Consider the following 5,755-nt stretch of genomic DNA (forward strand, 5'->3'; position numbering starts at 1 on the left):
CTTTCGGGTCCCTGGTCGCTCGCTACGCCAGAGTCGGCCGAGTCGTACTCGGAAAAAGGGGAAACCGACCCGGGGGTGATGCGCCCGCGCGCAGCGCCTAAACTCGACGACAAAATAGGACTAGTTCAAGCCGCGGGATCTCACCGATGGGCGGAAGGAGGATATGGAAGCTGGCGCCCGGCAATTCCCCTTTTTGGATGATGCGCCGGTCCCCCCTCTCGGGGAGGAGGGAAAAACAACCGCACGTCAGCCACGAGCCTTCCCTCTCCTATCTCTCTCGGGAAGAGAGAAAAAAGGAAAAGTTGCGGGCACCGCAGCAGCGACGGCGGAAGGCCGAAAACGCCGCGCCGGCGGGATCGGGCACGGCTCGGAGGCGGGTGAGGCGAGGAGAAGACGACGGCACGAGACCGACGACACCCCCCGACGACCCCCGGACGACTTTGCCACGACACCTCTCCCGATCGACGCCCTCCTACACGCTCTCTCGCTTTCGCTTCGCCTTCGGGGTTAGTCAGAGGTGGCCCCTACGACTCGCGAACGGCCAGGACTCCTCGGTCCGTGTTTCAAGACGGGTCGGGTGGGTTGCCGATGCACGTCGCTGACCCGGGGTGGCGGGCGGCTCGAGTAAAAAAGCGTCGCCGAGCGACCTCTCCGGAAACGGAAACGGGCGCGGGCGGGGTTGCCCCCGACAAGAACCCGAAACGTCGGCGAGGTGCGTGACGGCGAGGCCGCGCCAGTCCTATCCCGCCTCTCATCGCGCACGCGCCCGAGACGGTGGGGCGCCTAAGGAGCGACACACAGAGTGCGTCGCCCGCACGCGACTTCCGGCGGGATCAAAACGGACCGGCTCGCCACGTGTAACGGATCGTGTCAGATTTCCTCCGTTCCCGGCAGAAAGGGGCAGTTACGTTCGCGGGCCCGACGGCCGGTGGCCCCCGACTTCACAAGGTGGGAAGACGGGGGTTTTCAGGGTGATGAAACGCCTGCCGCCTACGGAAAAAAACCCGCGTGTTCGACCTGCACGCCGGGAACGGGTCGCGACGACGGACCGGAGGGGAAGTGCGTCCGGTGCCGGCCGCGCGGAGGTCGCGCCGAAGCGCCCGCGCCATGATTACGCCGAGCGATGATGAAGGGGACGGGTGCAGCGGAGTCGCGCGCGGAGGGAGCAGGAGGAAAGAAGAAGCGGCGGCGACGGATGCGGCGGGTTAGGGCCCGGCGGCAGCAGCGATCGAGAGGACGAGTCCCCTCCGTCGCAGCCAACCGACGCAGCCACCTACCGACGCCGCGGTCGTCACCACGTTTCCCTTCCCGCTATCCACGCGGCCCGTCTCCTTCGTCGGCGACGCGGGCACAAAAGCTGGAACCGCGGGGAACGAGTCCCCCGCGGACACGACGAACGACGACCTGTGCCGCGACGGCCTCTCTTTCAAGAACACACATCGAGTTTGGGCTCGAGCCTAGGCAGCACCGGACTGAGTCCCCCCGCGATCGCGGTGAGCGGTCCCACCCGTTTACCCCTGGGCGGTTTCACGTTCTCTTGAACTCTCTCTCCAAAGTTCTTTTCAACTTTCCCTCACGGTACTTGTCGACTATCGGACTCGTCCCGGTATTTAGCCTTGGATGGAGCTTACCACCCGATTTGGGCTGCGTTCCCAAGCAACCCGACTCTCGGATCGAAGGCCGTCGCTCGCCGTCCGCACCGAATGGGCCTGGCACCCGCCGCGGGCGGCCCCGATCGAGGGAACTCCGAACTATGCGAGACGAAAACGAACGGCTGCCTTCGACCCATGCGCCACACGTCCCGAAGCCTTTAACTTGCGACGGGATTCGGCGTTGGGCTTCTCCCGGTTCACTCGCCGTTACTAAGGGAATCCCGGTTGGTTTCTTTTCCTCCGCTTAGCGATATGCTTAAGTTCAGCGGGTCGTCTCGTCCGAGCCGAGGGCGGCGGTTTTTAGTAGAGTGTGGTGTTTGGAGGAGAGGAATCTCGATCGGTACCCTCCGTGTGACGACGGCTGGCCGATATAGCGCCCGTCCGACCGAAAATGAAGAAGCCAACAATTAAAAAAAAGCGTGGGTCCTCCCCATCCGACGTTGCCTACGACGCGGCCACCTTTTTACGGTGCGACGGCCGTGCTCGTCGCGCTGCTCGAGGCGTCGCTGAGAGACACCTTCATGAGGCAGAGAGCGAGACGAGCAGGCGGCGCTTACGTCGGCAGTCGGTTAGGTCGGTGCTTTTTTTTTGTTTTGTTCTCCCTTCGGCTGCTTTCGGACAGACTCCTCCTGCTCCTCCTCCACAGTGTTTCTTCACGCGGTCGAAAAGGGAAAAGACTCCGCGGTCTGCCAGCGGGAGACGAAGGAGGAGGCCGGAGAGGGTTTTAAAAAAAAAAAAGACATTGAAAGGAGTCAATTCTTTTTTTATTTTTCTTCCCCCTCGTCACTCGCTCCTGCGACGTCCCGGTTACCACCGTGCCGAGGACCGGGCGGGCACGGGGACGGCAAGATGTCGTTTCGTTAACGGAGAAAGACATGTAACGTTCCGCCTCTCGACCGGACGTGGCCCCGAGACAAGGGATCTCGGGGCCGCAATGTGCGTTCGAGGTGTCGATGTTCACTGAGTCCTGCAATTCGCATCAGTTCTCGCGGCTGGCCGCGCTCTTCATCGACGGACGAGCCGAGTGATCCCCCGTCCAGGGTTCAGCACTTGGTTTTTTTATATTAGTTTTTGTTTATATAGATTTAGTAGTGTGCGAGGAGGTCTGTGCGAGGAGGCGTGACGGCATTGCAATGTCGCGAGTAGTTTGTTTTTAGCTAGCGGCGGTGGCACAGCGGCTGCAAAAAAACAAAAAAAACGATAAAGCGGCGACAAGGCAAAGAAGAAGCGGCCATCACTTGCGGTGGGCGAAAAAACAAACAGGTGGTAAGACGCGGAAGCAAGCAAGAAGAGCTGGGGCTTTAAAAACCTCCGCGTCACCACAAATCTATCTCTCGCTCCGCCTTTTATAGGTTTGTTTGCGCGCATTCGAGGCGTTGACGCCGACAGACAGAGGAGGTAGGCCGGAAAACAACAAACCAGTCTCGAACGGGAAAACGGTAATGATCCTTCCGCAGGTTCACCTACGGAAACCTTGTTACGACTTTTACTTCCTCTAAACGATCGGGTTCGGTCGTCTTCTCCAGGCATCGAACGCCGAGGCGTAGATGCACGAGTGTCGTGACGGACACGTCGCGCACTGCCCGGCGGCGTCGTCGGCCAGATCCGAGGACCTACCCACCGGACCGTTCGATCGGTAGTAGCGACGGGCGGTGTGTACAAAGGGCAGGGACGTGATCGACGCGGGCTGTTGACCCGCGCCTACCGGGAATTCCTCGTTCACGGGGTTGGTTACAGGCCCCGATCCCTATCACGGGAGGTGGTTCAGAGGTTTCCCAACCCTCTCGGGCCGGGGCGAAGTCCCCGCTGATACCTCCAGTGTAGCGCGCGTGCGGCCCCGGACATCTAAGGGCATCACAGACCTGTTATCGCTCCGCCTCGTGTGGCTTTCTGCCACCCGTCCCTCTAAGAAGTGCGTGAGAAAACCGACCCGGACCCGAGCGCCACGGAGGACGCCGAGCCCGCCGTAAAAATCACTGACATCGGCGCACTAGTTAGCAGGCCGGAGTCTCGTTCGTTATCGGAATCAACCAGACGGATCGCTCCACCAACTAAGAACGGCCATGCACCACCACCCACCGAATCGAGAAAGAGCTATCGATCTGTCAATCCTACCGGTGTCCGGACCGGGTGAGTTTTCCCGTGTTGAGTCAAATTAAGCCGCAGGCTCCACTCCTGGTGGTGCCCTTCCGTCAATTCCTTTAAGTTTCAGCTTTGCAACCATACTCCCCCCGGAACCGAACTCTGGTTTCCCGCAGGCTACCCGCCGGGTCATGGAAGCGAACGCCGGCGGATCGCCGGTCGGCATCGTTTACGGTCGGAACTACGACGGTATCTGATCGTCTTCGAACCTCCGACTTTCGCTCTTGATCGAGGAAAACGTGCTTGCCACACGCCATCGCTGCAGTTCGTCTTGCGACGATCCAAGAATTTCACCTCTAACGTCGCAATACGAGTGGCCCCGACCGCTCCCTTCGATCATTGCCTCGCCGTAGACGGAGACCGACAGACGTAGACGAGGCCCTCTTCCATCATTCCATGCTTATCGTATGCAAGCTTGAACAGCCCGCTCTGAGCACTCTAATTTTTTCAAAGTGAACGTACCGGCCGCCGCGGACACTCGGTTAAGAGCACCCTTGGAGGAGAAACCGCCGACCGCAACACGCGCGCAGACAAGACACGAAGCAGGGACTCGGAGCGGACCGGGGGGTTCAAAAAAAAAGAGGAACGCGCGGAAAGGGAGAGGGAGAGAAGCGCGGGGGTCAGAGTGCGGGGATGCGAATGAACGCACCCAAACACACACACGTAGCACCCCCCCGTTAGACTACTCCCGGAACCGAACCGACGACCACTTGTTTTTTTTTTCCCGGATCCCGATCACGACCTCCTCGTCCACCTCGCCGGCAGGACCGCGTGGCGGGTATGCTAGCGGTTGACACCGGCGGAAAGGGCCGGGAATGCGAACGGACGACCAAAGTCAACGACGGACGATGGCGCCGCCGCCCCGGGGCCGCTTGCGCGACCACGAACCCGAGTTCGGACTACGAGCTTTTTAACCGCAACAACTTTAATATACGCTACCGGAGCTGGAATTACCGCGGCTGCTGGCACCAGACTTGCCCTCCGGTTGGTCCTCGTTAACGGATTTGAAGTGTACTCATTCCGATCGCGGGGCCTCGACAGAGTCCCGCGTCGTTATTTTTCGTCACTACCTCCCCGTGCCGGGAGTGGGTAATTTGCGCGCCTGCTGCCTTCCTTGGATGTGGTAGCCGTTTCGCATGCTCCCTCTCCGGAATCGAACCCCGATTCCCCGTTACCCGTAGTAACCACGGTAGGCACTTAACCGACCGTCGACAGTTGATAGGGCGGACCCTCGAGAGACCCGTCGCCGGGCGTGAAAGCTCGTGCGATCGACCAGTGAGTTATCCAGAGTCACCAAAGCGGAGCGCGCCGCCCTATGAGCCCCGCCACCGAACGGACCCGCGAGCGGGAACGCCGACGACGGGAGGACGGAATGACGCGCATCGGTCTCAGTCTAATATGTAGCGCCGCGACCCGGAACGGCCGACGCGGGTGCCAGCGCGCGAGGCGTGGCGACGACGGCGCGCCGACCGATCGCGGCCTGTGTCACATGTATTAGCTCTAGAATTGCCACAGTTATCCATCGCCTCCGAGGAGGAATACGGTCCCGAGGATTAGGTCCGGTTCCTGAGCCATTCGCGGTTTCGCCCGTTCTAATGCGTGGCGTGAACTTACACTTGCATGGCTTAAGCTTTGAGACAAGCATATGACTACTGGCAGGATCAACCAGGTATCGTTGGAATTTGGGACTTTGTTTCGACAGAACGACAGACCGACCGACCGACCGACCGACATAAGACAGACAACTACAACGACGGGCACGTGTTTATTTATTTTTCGAGGGGGTTCGCCGTCAGAAGAAGCGCGCTGCCCGCTGATGGCCTCTTTTTTGTTTCTCCCCTGACTTGGACCGAGACCGAGACTCAAAGAACGAAAGCGACCAACGTCGACAACAACAACGACAACGGCACCCTTGACAGCGATACATACGACAAACGACAAGCAGCACGACGGCAGTGCAC

The 5,755-nt window shown here is 60.2% G+C and overlaps 2 non-coding genes and 1 pseudogene across 2 annotated transcripts in view; all 3 read right to left on the reverse strand.

Annotated features, from left to right (window-relative positions):
• Nucleotides 1-1,945, reverse strand: part of LOC145273615 (large subunit ribosomal RNA) — a 5,726-nt gene extending 3,781 nt beyond the window's left edge. Inside the window, exon 1 of the ribosomal RNA XR_013866437.1 lies at nucleotides 1-1,945. This exon is cut by the window's left edge and continues 3,781 nt beyond it. This is a non-coding gene — a ribosomal RNA (large subunit ribosomal RNA).
• Nucleotides 1,946-2,538: 593 nt separating this feature from the next.
• Nucleotides 2,539-2,696, reverse strand: LOC145273362 (5.8S ribosomal RNA). Its single transcript, XR_013866355.1, has one exon. It is a non-coding gene; the product is annotated as a 5.8S ribosomal RNA (ribosomal RNA).
• A 396-nt stretch (nucleotides 2,697-3,092) lies between these two features.
• LOC145273523 (small subunit ribosomal RNA) lies at nucleotides 3,093-5,466 on the reverse strand (annotated as a pseudogene).
• Nucleotides 5,467-5,755: the final 289 nt, after the last annotated feature.

Source organism: Euprymna scolopes, unplaced genomic scaffold, assembly GCF_053919585.1.
Source record: "Euprymna scolopes isolate OS-2025 unplaced genomic scaffold, ASM5391958v1 sca1, whole genome shotgun sequence".
Lineage (NCBI taxonomy): Eukaryota > Metazoa > Mollusca > Cephalopoda > Sepiida > Sepiolidae > Euprymna > Euprymna scolopes.